At 36.7% G+C, this 16445-nt stretch overlaps 1 non-coding gene across 1 annotated transcript; it reads left to right on the top strand.

The window, feature by feature from the left end:
- The first annotated feature begins 254 nt into the window (after nt 1-254).
- LOC141658021 (small nucleolar RNA R71) lies at nt 255-361 on the top strand. Its single transcript, XR_012548932.1, has one exon. It is a non-coding gene; the product is annotated as a small nucleolar RNA R71 (small nucleolar RNA).
- Nucleotides 362-16445: the final 16084 nt, after the last annotated feature.

Raw genomic sequence — 16445 nt, 5'->3', positions numbered from 1 at the left:
TTAAATTGATTGTGTCAATGTGAGCACTAAGTTGAGCACCCAATTGAGTAACGGAGTCTACTTCATGCTTTCCTCCTCTAGTAGCCTTGCGAGGTCTACTATATTGTGAGTTATGGACCACAATTTCCTCAATCTTGTTCCATGTTTGATTGTCATCAACTTCGGTGAACATTTCATTTGATCCCATGTTGAGAATGTTCCTTGAATCTTCATATAAACCGTTCCAAAATTGTTGTACCAAGAACCACTCGCTAAGTCCATGGTGAGGACATGAGCGACAAATTCCTTTGAACCGCTCCCAAGCTTCATACAAAGATTCTTCATCCCTTTGCTTAAAACCCGTAATTTGAGCTCTTAGCATGTTAGTCTTTTCCGGTGGGTAGAACTTTTTGTAGAAAGCTAGAGCCAACTTCTTTCAAGAATCAATTCCGAGAGTGGCCTTATCAAGGCCCTTCAACCATTGTTTCGCGGTGCCAATTAGAGAAAAAGGAAATAAGACCCATCGAATTTGGTCTTGATTTACACCGGTTTAAGAAATCGCATCACAATAGTCACAAAAGGTTTCCATATGAGAATGAGGGTCTTCACTAGGCATCCCCCCAAATTGGCTCCTTTCGACTAATTGGATAAAGGCGGATTTGGCAATAAAATTTCCGGTTAGATGTTGTGGTGTGGGAGTACCATTGGGTAGGTTCTCCTCGGTGGGTACGGAATGTGATGAAAATTTAGGCATTGTAGGTTGATTTTGCGGGGTATCTTGTGTTGGGTTCTCCTCACCTTCTCTTGCAAAAGGGTTGATGAACTCGATAGTTGGTTGAATATCCACTACCTCACTAATACCTCTCAAATTCCTCCTAGCAAATCTCCTATTGTTTGTCAAGGTTCTTTCAATTTCACGGTCAAAAGGTAACAAATCACCTTGTGACCTTTTAGACATGCAAAATATCAAACAACTCGAAAACAATTAGAACAAACCTTGAGGAGTTTTACTTCCCCAAGGCAAAGAAAGACACAATTAATAACAATAAAAGAAAATCTAAATCAAGTTAACACCGTCCCCGGCAACGGCGCCATTTTTGGTTCGGTCCGTTTCGTGTTCACAATTTAATAGATGTTGTCGTTGGGTCACGTCCGAATCAAAACACAATTTATAGCTTCACAAACAACTCTACAATTAGTAAAGAGGCAAGTAAAGGTCGGATCCCAAGGGACGGGAATTGAGATGAGATTTCTATTGAAACTAGTGGTGTCTTAGGGGTGTCACAGTTTGGGTTGATGTAGAAGGTCACTAAACTAAATAGCAATGAAAGTAAATAAGCAAGATGAATTAAAAGGGTTGTAAACAATTGATAAAAAGCACTAGGGTGTCATGGGGTCATAGGGGAATCATGGGAATTGATCATACAAACATGTTCTCAAATTATAAGCAAGCAATTATTGTTGTGATGGATTGAGTTGGGTTATATCTTACAATCCTAGTAAAGTTTGGGTCCCGGAGCCGAATCGATTAGATTGTACAACACCTACAAGTCGACTTAGTCTTCCCTACTCAACAACATGCATGGTCTAATGAGACTCGAGTTGGTTTATGTCTTACAAGTCTCATTGAAAAGATAGGTGATGGGAAAAAATTGCAAGGATTCATAGGCTCACATTTCATCAAACATAACATGTGCATGAGTTGAGATCAAAACAAGCAAGCAAATAAACCATGAAAGCATATTAATTTAAGCATGAATCATTCCCCATGTTGGTTTCCCCTAATTACCCATTAACCCTAGCTAGGACACTACTCACTCATTATCATGTTGATCATGCTAGCAAGGTTGTCAATCATACCAAGAAAAGGAAGCATGATGAATAAATGAAAGTAATTAACAATAATTAAAAAGGGATTAAGAGAATTATACCTACTAATGATTCCAATAATAAAGCAAAGAATAAAAGAAGTACTTGATGCTTGATTGAGAGGTTGTCAATCTCCCAATAATAACCCAAATAATCTTCAATTACCCAAAATAAAGGATGAACAAAAGAGAGATTAAGGAAATAAAACTTGTATTAGAACTTGATTAATTGTTGATTACAATACTAAAGAGAGATTTGATTGATATTAACTACTCTAACTATTGATAAGAAGAACATGCTCACCTAATTAGACTAATGGGGTATTTATAGTGGAAATTAGGTGGATGCATTAGGGTTAACTAAGGGCTAAACTAGTAATTACACTTTTTAGATTGAGCAGGGAGAAGCCGGTATTTTTCAAAGGAAGGGCTTCTTTCTTTGTAGCTTGGAGAAGACGAAATTCGCTGTACTGGAATCCGGGCGGATTGTTGTCAAGACGGGCGGATTCAGGCGGGGGAAAACGGGCGGATTCGAGGGAATCCGGGCGGATTCGGTGGTGCTAACCCGGGCGTCTTTGAGGGAAAACGCACGGATTGTGCTTGAGGAGGACGGGCGGATTGTGGAGAAACCGCACGGATTGTAGCTCAGCATTGTTTCTTCTTCTTTTCTTCCCTTTTCTTCATAAAATCCTTGGGGATTTCCTCGGGGACTCAAGGATTCTTTCTCAACATTGCTCATCTACTATCATATGTACAAAGGCCTTCTCATCTTGTCTCTCCTTGATGCTTGGTCATTGAATTCAATCAATTTAGTCTCGTTTTGCCATGAAAATGCAAGATTTGCACTCCTTTCCTACCAAGGGATCAAAATCTCAAAGAATATGCAAAACAAAGAACTAAAGACAATAAATGACCCAAATATGCACTAAAAAGCATGGGAACAAGGCTAATTCGAGGGCTAAATATGCGCTAATTATGGTCACATCACCAACTTTAACCAAGAACATCATCTCCATTTCCGCGTTAGACGCGGAAGGCTTTTGTTTTATGATTAAGGACAAGTGTTGTACTTTTTCTTTAAATGGTGTGGTTTATGGCAAGGCCATTTCAATTGGAGGCATTTATGTTTTAAATGATGTTAATGACGTTTATCATGTGGAAACTAAAAAGCTCAAAATGGGTGATCCAAACGAATCCTACCTTTGGCATTGTCGTTTAGGCCACATAAACGAAAGATGCATTAAGAGACTTGTTTCATCTAAAGTGCTCAAACCATTTGGTTTCGAATCTTATGGTACATGCGAGTCTTGCCTTTTAGGCAAGATGACTCGTGCACCTTTTGCGGGAAAAGGGACACGAGCTAATGAGGTTTTGGCTCTCATACATACGGATGTGTGTGGACCATTAACCATCATCGCTAGAGGAGGTTTTCACTACTTCATTACTTTTACTGATGACTTAAGTAGATATGGGTATGTCTACTTAATGAAGAACAAGAGTGAAGCTTTTGACAAGTTCAAAGAGTTTGAAAATGAAATAGAGAACCAATTGGATAAAAGGATTAAGACCCTACGGTCCGATCGTGGTGGTGAGTATCTAAATATTGAATTTGATTCACACCTAAAAGATTGTGGTATAGTATCACAATGGACTCCTCCTGGCACACCACAATTAAATGGTGTGGCCGAAAGGAGAAACCGAACTTTACTAGATATGGTTCGGTCTATGATGAGTCTAACTGAGCTTCCTAGTTCATTTTGGGGTTTTTCCCTCTTGTCTGCAATATTTTCACTAAATCGAAGCCCGACTAAAGCGGCCGATAAGACTCCATATGAGATATGGACAGGGAAAGTCCCTCATTTGTCATTCATGCATATTTGGGGTTGTGAGGCGTATGTCAAGATTAAGTCTGATAATAAACTTGCACCCAGGTCTGACAAATGTCTTTTTGTAGGATATTCAAGGGAAACACGTGGCTATTACTTCTACAATAAACATGAGAACAAAGTGTTTGTGGCTCGTGATGCTGTCTTCCTAGAAAAGGAGTTTATTTCTAGGAGACAGAGTGGGAGAAAATTTGAACTTGAAGAAGTTCGAGAGCCACAAACCGAGAATGAGGTAGAGGAGAACGTGGAGGATAGCATTCCCTCTTCCTCTGAAACGGTAATTGTTCCTAGAAAGTCAAGTAGGATTTCTAATCCACCTGACCGCTACCTTGGTAACATCGAAGAGGATGGTGTTTTGTTACTTTTGGAAAGTGATGAACCCACTACCTACAAATCGGCCATGTCTAGTCCCGACTCCTCGCTTTGGCTAGAAGCCATGCGATCCGAAATGGATTCCATGTACGAGAACCAAGTATGGGACTTCGTGGATTTACCTGAGGGAGTGCGACCCCTTCAGTGTAAATGGATATATAAAATTAAGCTCGACGTGGATAAACACGTGGATGTTTACAAAGCTAGATTGGTGGCAAAAGGTTTCACCCAAGTTCATAGTTTACACTATGACGAAACCTTCGCTCCAGTCGCTATGCTTCGGTTCATTAGGATAATATTAGCGGTTGCCGCATTTCATGATTATGAGATTTGGCAAATGGATGTCAAAGCCGCCTTCTTGAATGGGATTCTAGAAGAAGAGGTGTACATGATACAACCTGAAGGTTTTGTGGATACATCTAACCCTAAGAAGGTGTGTAAGCTTAAAAGTCCATCTATGGTCTTAAGCAAGCATCTAGGAGTTGGAATCATCGCTTTGATCATGTTATTAAACAATACGGTTTCACTAGAAGTGTGGAAGAACCGTGTTTATACATGAAGTTTGGTGGGAGTAAGGTTGCATTCCTTGTCCTATATGTGGATGACATATTGCTCATCGGGAATGATGTTTCATCGCTCACTTCCGTTAATGAGTGGCTAGGGAAACACTTCCAGATGAAGGACTTGGGAGAGGCACAACGAATCTTGGGTATCTAGATCTATAGGGATAGGTCCAAGAGGATACTAGCATTGAGTCAAGAAGCTTATATTGACAAAGTTCTTGACCGGTTCAATATGAAAGACTCCAAGAGAGGATTTCTACCTATGGGCCAAGGGATTACTTTGAGCAAGTCACAGTCTCCCTCTACCCCTAAGGACATTGAACACATGAAGACCGTCCCTTATGCTTCCGCTGTTGGGTCTATCATGTATGCTATGATTTGCACTCGTCCTGACGTTGCGTATGCCTTGAGCATGACAAGTCGTTATCAAGCCAAGCCTGGTGAGAGTCACTGGATAGCCGTAAAGAACATCCTTAAGTACTTGAGAAGGACTAAGGATTCGTTCTTAGTGTTTGGAGGAGAAACTGAGTTACGTGTAAGAGGTTACACGGACGCAAGTTTCCAAACCGATCGGGATGATATGAAATCCCAATCCGGCTATATGTTTATGCTAAATGGAGGAGCTATTTGCTGGAAGAGCTTCAAGCAAAGCATTACTGCGGATTCTACAACAGAGGCTGAGTACCTTGCGGCGTCGAGGTCACAAGGAAGGCTGTTTGGATTAGGCAATTCATGGAGGGACTAGGAGTAGTCCATTACGCCAAAGATCCAATCACTCTATATTGTGATAACAGTGGAGCTATTTTTCAAGCCAAAGAGCCGAAGTCTAGTAACAAATCTAGACACATTGAAAGGAAATACCATGTAATTAGAGATTATGTGGAAAGGAAGGAAATTGACATTTGTAAGGTTGGGACAGATGATAATATTGCTGATCCTTTAACCAAGCCTTTATCAAAGGCTAAGCATGATGGTCATGTCGTTGCAATGGGATTGAGATGAGTACCAAATTTTCTTTAGATTATGGATATGTAATAATTGGATAGTGTATCTCTTATTATATATATGATAATCACATTCATTGTTTTCGCATTCATTCTTTATGAATCTTTTGTTTAGTGTGACTAAATTTTAAATACCTTGTTTATCTGAATAAAGTTGTGGAGACAATGTTGAACACTATTCAAGTGAATAAGATGAACATTGTATTTTGCCCCTAGTCACTTATGAGGTGACGTCTCGGAGTGACTAGATTGTAAGTCGATTGATGGTTGTTCAACACCATAACGTTATACATGATGACTAGTCGATTACATGGGCAGAGTGTGTGACACTTTGCCGGACAGTGACCATTTAGAGAGTCCCTAAGTTCAATTATAGACGCCTGGTCGTGGCGGGGATCTCTAAGATGTTCTAATGAGTCGATTCTTTTGACTGGAGACTATTATATGGAGGTCTTTACAGATTACTGTTTTACCATTCCCGCTACTAAGGGAGTGACTCAAGATAAGATAAAGGAGGTTCTATTTCCTTTCTCTCTTACTGATGGAGCCAGATAGTGGCTAACTGATCTAGATTGGATTGCAGATGGAATCAACAACTGGGAGACCTTGGCCCTTCCTTTTTATAAAAGATATTGATACGTGTATTTCATGTAGTCCTTTTTGGCCTCTTATGCACGCATTTCCATGTAATTCTCGTAGTTTTGTATTGCAAAATGCCCCGAATAGGCTACTTTGGTTTGGTTTGCCTTATTTGCAGGAACGGACCCGAAAGTAGCGGAATCATGCCTTTTTCAGTCCCCTTAGCATGCATTTATGGAGATGGAAGATTTGAAGCGAAAAGCCTTTACCTTGGGAAGCGTGAAGTGGTCTTAGAAGCTAACTAACGAAGAAATCAAGCTGGTTCATTGGCCAAGTACTCGATCGAAACCTTTTCTGTTCGATCGAGTGGAATTGGGTGGTCAACATGCTCGATCGAGTCCCTGCTGTACTCGATCAAAGGATGATATTTTGAGGTTACTCGATTGAAGACATACTTTGTTCGATCGAGGGATTCTGCTGTGAAGTTACTCGATCGAGAGGTTCTATTGTACTTGATCGAGTACTTCTGTCTTTAGTCGTAGGATTTTAATATCTTAAGTTAAGTTTAGGTTAATAAAATATCTTCTCTATATAAAGAGAAGACGTCATTAGGTTTGATGATCGATCTTTTACTTCTTAATCTGATACTTTGCTCATAATTACGCAGTAGACTATTTTCTCTTCCTCTTGCTACGTTGCTTTCGTTCTTATTGGCGGATCTCAAACTTTGTAATCCACTTTACTCTTAATTCAATTTAATCTTTTTTGCATCTTTAATCTTAGTTCTTAATTACTGTTAAATTATTGTTATCTTTAAGTTTATGTTATTTTATCTTCATCATCGTTATATCATGTCTCTTGCTATTTCATCCATTATTATTATTTGTTTCATCATAAACATGAGTAACTAATTCCTTTTATGTTAGGATTAAGGGAGCCATGGTAGTGAATTAATGATGTTGTAATTAGATTAGACGGCCTTGTCTGTGAGAACTGTTTTATAACAATTTAATTGTAATCGTTTAGTTGAGTGCACGCTTATACACTAGTTAATCCGGTTAAATTAAGACCTAGATTGAGATATTGGAATGAACATACCTGTTATGAACAGTAGACTACACTAATGAAGATGAAAGTTAAGTTAGTAGTATTCTAGGGCGGATAGCGGACCGAGAGGACCTTTCCTTTACCCTTCTCACATCAGACCGACTGATCTCATTATGTCAGAATTGACTAATTACCACGGTGAACCGACTTCCTAGCATTTCTCTCTTTATTTTATTACAACCTATTTCTCTTTACTGTTTTTATTTCTCTTATTCTCTCTGTCTTAATCTCATTTAGTAGTTAGAAAACAAATCAATACACCCCAGTTGTTACCGTGACGGACTTGGATAACAAGTAGATATAATAGCCTCCATGTGGATACGATACCCGACTTACCTCTACTATATTTATTAGTTGATCCGGCTAGTTTACTTTTGATAGGGTTGCGACAGCCGTATCAAATTTTGGCGCCGTTGCCGGGGAGGCAATTAGCCTATTTACTTGTTTATTTTTCGTCTGTCTTAGCCTCAAGGGATTTTAATTCCTTGAGGCAGTTCTTATTATTTTTCTTTCTTAGTTTTGCGTATGCCCAGGTCCAACAGGTCAGAATTAGTACCAAATGATCCTGAACCGGAGCGGACTTTTCGTCGTAGACAGAACTTGTAGAGGAAGAATCGTCAAGAGGAAGCCTTGAGTACTCTTGATCTCGTTCTTGAACAGTTTACTTTTGCAGAAGATCAGTCTTTAGAGGAAGACAATTCTAATTCTGCTACAGTTACAGAACCTGTGAAGATGCCTAATATTGCGAGCTATTCCGAGCCTACGGATGACTCCATTCCTAAAGGTTTTAATCTGGCGACGGAAGATGGGAATACATTCGATATTCGACCATCTTACATCAATATAGTTGAAAAGAATCTGTATCGTGGAGTAGCTGGTGAGGACCCGAGAAAGCATATGGAGGTCTTTACAGATTACTATTCTACCATTCCCGTTACTAAGGGAGTGACTCAAGACAAGATAAAAGGAGGTTCTATTTCCTTTATCTCTTACTAATGGAGCCTGAGAGTGGCTAACTGATCTTGATAAGACTGCAGCTGGAATTAACAATTGGGAGACCCTGGCCCTTGCTTTTTATAAAAGATATTTCCCTCCGCAAAGAACTAACCAATTGAGAGAGAATATTACGAGCTTTAAACAAACTCCGGATGAGAACTTGTATGAGGCATGAGGTCGGTTTAAAAATGTTGGGAAATGTGTCCTCAACAATAGTGCGATCACATGATTTAAATATCATAATTAAATCTCAAATTAAGAATACGTGAGGGATGATTCTTTATACGATCATCGACCGTCATTAATCGGTAATGATTGGCTAACTAGAGTTTGACATTACTGTCGTGTGACGGTGGTGGTCAGTTGATCCCTTTAGGTCACACCTATAGGATGAGGCCCAAATAGATATTTAATTAATTATATGCGATACAGATTAATTAATTCCTTAATTATGGGAGTGCAATTTTGCATCTTATTTTAATGTGATTAAATAAAGATTAAATTTAGTAATTAAGTGTTATATTACTAAATTAGCTGAGATATTAATATAAGTTTTGAGGTAGAGGTAATTAGTTATTTAAAGTTACAAGAAGTTGTAATTTTAACTAACTAGTAATTTTGGGACCCATTATATGTTGATATAATGGTAGTATACTACTCAAAAAGTGGAGTGTATATTATATTATTAATTGTAATATTTAAGTGTTAAATAATTACATTAATAATTAAATATGTAAGATTGCTAAACATAAGACTTATAAGCATTTGTGGGACAAATGACAAAAGGCAAAAATGGTCCATAAAAGACCAAAATTTCGGCCATAATAAGATGAGCAAAGATGCTCTTTTGTCTTATGTTGTTGTTGGTTATTGTGTGAAAGAGACACTACATACTAGCATTGCATACTACATCTTACACCTACATCCTACAATCTACCAAAAGCAAAAACAAGTGAATAAAACAAGTGGAAAAAGATTCCCTTGTAGCTCCAAAAGGCCACCGGTTTTGGCACCATTTAATGGGCATTTTGGTTGCTCATTTTTACTTGCTTGTTTTGCTAGTTTTACTTGTTTCTCTCTAAAATTCCTCACATGCAAAATTCATTCAAACTCTCAACAAATATTAATATACCAAATCTATTACTAGAAGTAGTAATATAAGAATATTAGTATTATTAAGGTATTGTTTCTACTATATATCTAGTTAATATTAGTAGAGATTTTTGGGATTCATCTTGGGTGCAATTTATTGGAGTGGCTTCTAAACTTGGAGTCTTAGGAGGATCATCCATTATTATTAGCTCAAGAACAAGTGAAGGAAGGTGACCTTACTTGTGCCCAAATTTTCGAACCATTATACAATGTAAGGAACATTGTTTTTCTCATAAATCTTTCATTTTGTTATGCATGCACTAGATCTAAAGAACAAATAATTAACAAGTTAATTAGTTCACTATTAGAGGAGTCTAATAATAGGTATATGAACCTAACAAGTGGTATCAGAGCATAAGGATGTTGCATGCATAATCGGTTATTGTTTTTCCGAGTTAAAAGGTTAACATATAAAACTAAAAATTTGTGATTTATAAGTATAAGCCACGAAATCACCTTGCCTGTAATATATTCTGGTCCTAAAATGTTTTTAGGTCATTTTTATGATTCATGGAAATTTATTGCTCATTTTAAGGATTTTTGGTCATTTTATTACATTTTTATGACTAAAATGGGAATTAAAATGCTAAAAATAGTTAAATTTCGTTTCTGACCTTGGAAAATTTATATGACCTCACATGCATATTTTACAAGTTGTGTGTAAAAGGACGAGTTAATTTGATTAATTTTGCATGATTTATGATTTTTATGAGATAAAAATGGATTAAAAGAGGTAAAATGGTTAAAAACAGTAAAATTTCGAATTAAGCCATGATCTTTTAATATGATATCACATGCAATATTTACAGAGAGTATGTAAATTTCTAGATTTAAATATCTTCTTTAGCATGATTTATGGATTTTTGAGTAAAAATGGCATAAATAGTGACTATTTTAGCAAAAATTAGCTAAAACGTATTGCATGGCTTGAGAAAATTATTTTAAGTTGCATAAATATCCCACTTATCAGATCTAAAGTTGTAAAAATTATTGGAGTAATTTTCGGATACTTTATGTATTTTATGAGATAAAACCGATAAAATGCAACTATATTTTCTCAAAATTAATTCGAAAATTTTAACCATGATTTTTGACATTATGAGTGTCATGGAATTATTCCAGAATGTTCAAAAATTTAAAATTCAAATTTTGAAACTTTTATGATTTAATTTGGATTTATTACATATAAATGATGATTTTAAGGTCAAAAATGAGCATAAAATTAAATCAAGTTGAATTATTGTCAAAAATTAAGTGATGACTAATTTTTGAGTCCTAAAATGTGTTAGGATAATTAACTTGAGCTTAGATGTGATTTAAGTGTTAATTAGTGATTTTAAAAGGTTATTATCACGCATTTCCATGAAATCGGGTTATATGTACGACATAAGTTAAATAGGGCGATTTGGCATATCATTTTGCATGATAGGTACATATTATAATGCTGCATATTTCAATTGTTGAATGTATTTTATTTATATAATTTTGAATTATGTAATTTTATCTTAGTATGGCCTTAGTTTTAATCAATATTACCCGTAATGAAAGGGAATATTGATTCGGTTGTAATTTAATGTGATCTCGTATCACTTTTATTTTATTTTTTTTATTTCATTAGTTTTTCCATTTTACAAATGTATAATAGGAATAGCTTTGTATTTTTATTATTATTTGTAATTATGGAGCATCTTCAAGACGGTGCCATTCGGAAAGGTGATCCGACAAAGACGATGTCTTGGGAGGCGTGCCATTTGAAGATTCAAGGGACCAAAGGAGTTGGTTTCCGAATATGTAATAGATTATTTGATTTTCTATTTTTAGGAAGGCCATACTAGGAATTTTATTTATTGCTTTGCATTTCTTTTAATATGTTACATGCATTGCCAAATCGCCATAACAACACATGCATATCATATCGAGTCATCGACCGTGTCAATTATGATTATCGTAGTTCACCGCTTTAGTTCACTTAAAACGTGATAGATAATAAATTGACAAGACCTCTCACATATAAAATTGAGAAATAGCCTTACCAAATAGTAGAAACCCATGAAGTACCAATTTCGCAAGGGAGTTAATCCGGCTTCACCGTAATACAAACCTTGTTACGTTGGCGAAGTGGGGTAATAAACTGTTATTACATCGAAATTTGGATTGAGCTCAACGGAAGTATTGTTGACCGTAGTCGCATGTGTTCCGGGCTAAAGATGAAAATTAGAGTAATTTTTATCGACCGAGAGTTCTAAAAGTAGAATCGATTAAAGAGTTAATCCACCGAGTTATATTAATAAGGGATGAATCGGCTCACCGTGCCCAAGTTGATATGAATTTGGATCTCGGAATCATTTATGTAGTTGGGTGGAGGTCACTATATAAATGCAATACTTGTAGTTAAATATACGAGTATTATTAAAATGATAGATGTAAATTAATTCCTTCATATCCTATTTTGTAGTCAAAATTTGTTTTAATCAACTGCAATGACAACTCCAAACGCGTCCGCATCCACTAGTTCCACCCCGCTTTCCAATGTGTCATGGCTCCGATCCTTCATGGATCGATGTAAGTTAGAAAAGAATGGGTCCAATTTCGCCGATTGGGATGCACAACTTCGCTTGGCCGCGCAAGGTGACGACAAGCTTCGTTACCTTACCGAGGCATCTCCCACCGAACCACCTAATACTAGGTCCGCCGCTAGGCAATCCTATGAGGATTACCAAAAAGAGTCGGCCGCAATGAAAAATGTATTGATTTTTGCTATGGAGGCCGAACTCCAACGAAGTGCTATAAAGATTAGCACCGCCCATGAGATCTACATGAAGCTTGTGAACATGTTTTCACGAGCTCCTAGGGTCATTCAATATGAGGCGGCTTCCGCATTCTTTGATCTAAACATCAAAGAGGGCCAAAAGGTGAGCCCACATGTGCTCAAGTTGATAGAGCATGTTGAGACCTTGAAATCGCATAAGGTGGAAATTCCCGATGAACTCGTGATTGATCGAATTCTTCATTCCCTAAGCAAAATCAAAGCATATGTTCAATTCCGGGTGAATTTTAATATGCAAGATAAGAAGGTTTCCCTTGATGAATTGCACAAAATGCTTGTGCAAGCCGAAAGGGATATGGGGCTAAGTGTTAGCACCACCAAAGATGTGCTCAATGTCAATCAAAAGAGCAAAGGAACCTTCAAGAAAAGTGGGAAAAAGGGAAAGAAGCGAACTCCCAACAGGAACAAAGCTAAGACTTATGAAGCAAGCACCTCCAAGCCCAAGTACAAAGTGCCCCATCCGGGACAAGTGCCACTATTGTTGTGGTGTTGGGCATTGGAAGAGAAACTCCCAAGTATCTTGGCGACATCAAAGCTGGAAAGGTTACTCCAGTAGGTATATAAATATCCCTATCTTTTATGTTTCAATCTCAATTAGTATGTGATACAAGTTGTGATGATTACCCTTTTTATTGTAAATAGGGCCCCCTCCTAGCAAGGACAAAGGCAAGGAAAAGCAAGTCTAGAGGATCACGAGGGAAGCTAGAGTAGCCGACCATGGTGATGGATCAATGGAAGCTTGGCTTTTAAATTTGCTTTGTCTTTAATTTTATGATGAATTTCATGTTTTTAGAACTATTTTGATTTCCTCGTGTGACTTGGAAATTGGTTTGTATCCTTTAAACACAAAGTTGTATTTTGATATTGGTGATTTGGTTTTCAACCCAAATCACTTGTTTTATTATGTTAAATTGTTCTAAAATCATCATCATTAAATTACTTGCGTAGAGAAACATTAGATAAACAACTTAAATTGATTGATTAGACGATTATGATGATGGGATCATTATATGTCCATAAGCTATGAATCTGATTCTCCTTATGTCTTTGTTACTTAAAGTAACAACTTACTTATATAAGATCAATTCTAAGAGTTGTAATGAGTTTTTGAATTCATCAAGTAGGGAATTCACGATACCAAATGGACATATTATTCTAATTGGATGGTCAACCATGAGATACCTAGAATAAAGAGTCTATTAAACCATATGACATGAATCAGACTACCATATTCCATAGCTGCCATGTTAGGATGGCCTCTTGAAAGTTAATATATAGTCTTGGAAAACTTCTAATACTCCGTTAAATATATCTTTGTGACTCACAAAACTATCTCTCAAGAAATTAGGTGTATTTCTGAGAGATAGAGTGGGAGAAGATTGTATCGTCACAAACATCTCTTATAGTTGAAATGTTACTTTGTGAAAGTAATAGAGTTATAGAGTTGGAGTGTAGATGAACTATAGTCTATGAAGATAGATTAGAAGTATAGTTCAGTGGGAGTTTATCGCACATGTCTTATTGTTTAAAAAATATTACTTTGTGAAAGTGATAGTATAATGACCATGTTACATACGAGCCGAAGCATTACAATCCAAAAAATTGTGACTCAAGAGTAGATTTACTTTAAGGCGCGGGTCTCCTCAAAAGTAAATAGAGCTCCAGAGTACACAAATGCATAAGATTTACATAAAGATGTTGATCAAGACAAATTGTGTTAGGAATGGCAAATAAAATTCGCTTTTCTAAAATGGGAATTTAGAGAAGGAAGTGTTTGAAACACAAAATCTTAGATGAAGATCTAAGAATCCTAACATATTATGCGTAGCTATCTTAAGTGATCACAAGATGGTCTTAAGCTAGCATTAAAGGATTATACTTTTCGTTCATGTGATTATAGTGAATTGTTTCATTCACATGATTGAAGAATCATGATATACATGAAGTTAAGTGGGAGCTATAATTGTTTCTCCATGTCTTATATGTAGATAACATATTACTTATTGAGAATAATATACCAATGCTCTCTTCTGGTAAGAGTAATTGGGAGACATGGAAAGGGATGCAAAGTACTCTAGATTTTGAATCTATGTGAGAATAAATTGGCATAGAATTGAGAGTCTTATGAAGATAAGTTCTTTCGTATCTGTTTAACATCAATAAAGTTGAATGGCTTATTCATGATGATGAAAGTGGAATTACTATGATGGAATCATAGTCGTTCACTGAACCCATTAAGTTGTTGATTACATGAAATCGATTACTAATGTTTCCGCCATTAGAACGATTATGTATGCCAACAGACGCACGTGCTGTGATGTACCATATGCTAGGTGCATGATAAGTCAATAATAAGTTAATTCATAAGATGGGCTTGTGAAAGCCTTAAAGTACAATTGATGACTTGTACACATGTATGGATGGTAAACTAAGTTAGGGTGTTGAAGGGTTGCACCAACTTTAGTTTCCAAGCTTAAAAGGATTAGATGAAATCCTATGCTAATGTTATTGACTAAGGAGTAAGAGACTAAGAAAGGTGTTTTAGTTTCGCACATTGCAAATATCTACAAAAGGAATCTAAGTTAGTTGTGATAAAATGGTCAACGTAAGGATTAAGGGTGAATCCCTCTACAAATGACTTTATCACAAGTTATGTGATAACAGTGGGAGCTTCTTTCAAGTTTAAAAGCTCGGGTCTAGTATGAAGTCTAGACATATACCTAGATAAATTCATGTCATTAGAGATGACATTGAATGGAAGGAAATAGCAATTAATAAAGTTGGAATATATGGATATCGGGTATATCCACTTGCCAAGCTTGTATTGCATTTTAATTAGTGTTATAATACACTAAAGATTATAGAATATGAAGTAGTAATAGTGTATTGACTATTCATATGTGATAATCACATTTATCGTTTGAGTTTTATTAAACTCGCCCGCTACCTTGTCGTATCCGAATGGGTTGTAGAGACAAATTGAACCCCATTAAAGTGAACCGGATTGACATGGTATTCGCCCCTAGTTACTTATATGAGGTGACGTCTCGAAGTGACTAGAGTGTGATGCGATTGATGGCAAGTTCAAATGCCATAGAGTCATATGGGATGACTAGTCGATCACATAGGCGATCAGTATGGGACAATCGTCGAGGCGGACCGCTTATAGAGTTCTGGTAATTCATAAAGCCTGGTCGTGGCAAGAGCTACTATAGTATTCTTATGAGTCAATTCTTTTGACTAGAGACTATTCGCCCAAGTTGGCACAACTTCTGATTAGCTTTGATTTATACTCTACGATTTCTTAAACGAGGTCAAACTGGGTATATTTTGGGTTATGATGGACTGTGGCTGAACGAAGGGAATAGGGCGATAGAAATTGTCCACCCCTTGTCAGGGTTGTTTGAAATCTCAAGGCCACTCGAGGAGTAGTTAACTGGAAATGCGTGGCCACGCTCGGAAGGTATCTATGATAGATAATTCCGGTCAGACAGTTAATCTCCAGATCGAGAAAACCACTCAAGATATGATCAAATGTAAGTACGACCTGCAAGACACCTTGCATTGAGTGGGAGATTGTAATAGGACAAGAGAATTGGTGACGCACACTTGTCGAGGACAAGTGGGAGATTGTTGGGAAATGTGTCCTCAACAATAGTGCGATCACATGATTTAAATATCATAATTAAATCTCAAATTAAGAATACGTGAGGGATGATTCTTTATACAGTCGACTGACCGTCATTAATCGGTAATGATTGGCTAACTAGAGTTTGACATTACTGTCGTGTGACGGTGGTGGTCAGTTGATCCCTTTAGGTCACACCTATAGGATGAGGCCCAAATAGATATTTAATTAATTATATGCGATACAGATTAATTAATTCCTTAATTATGGGAGTGCAATTTTGCATCTTATTTTAATGTGATTAAATAAAGATTAAATTTAGTAATTAAGTGTTATATTACTAAATTAGCTGAGATATTAATATAAGTTTTGAGGTAGAGGTAATTAGTTATTTAAAGTTACAAGAAGTTGTAATTTTAACTAACTAGTAATTTTGGGACCCATTATATGTTGATATAATGGTAGTATACTACTCAAAAAGTGG

This window comes from Silene latifolia, chromosome 5, assembly GCF_048544455.1.
Source record: "Silene latifolia isolate original U9 population chromosome 5, ASM4854445v1, whole genome shotgun sequence".
NCBI classification, from domain to species: Eukaryota; Viridiplantae; Streptophyta; class Magnoliopsida; order Caryophyllales; family Caryophyllaceae; genus Silene; species Silene latifolia.
This window is presented reverse-complemented; position numbering and strand designations above follow the sequence as displayed.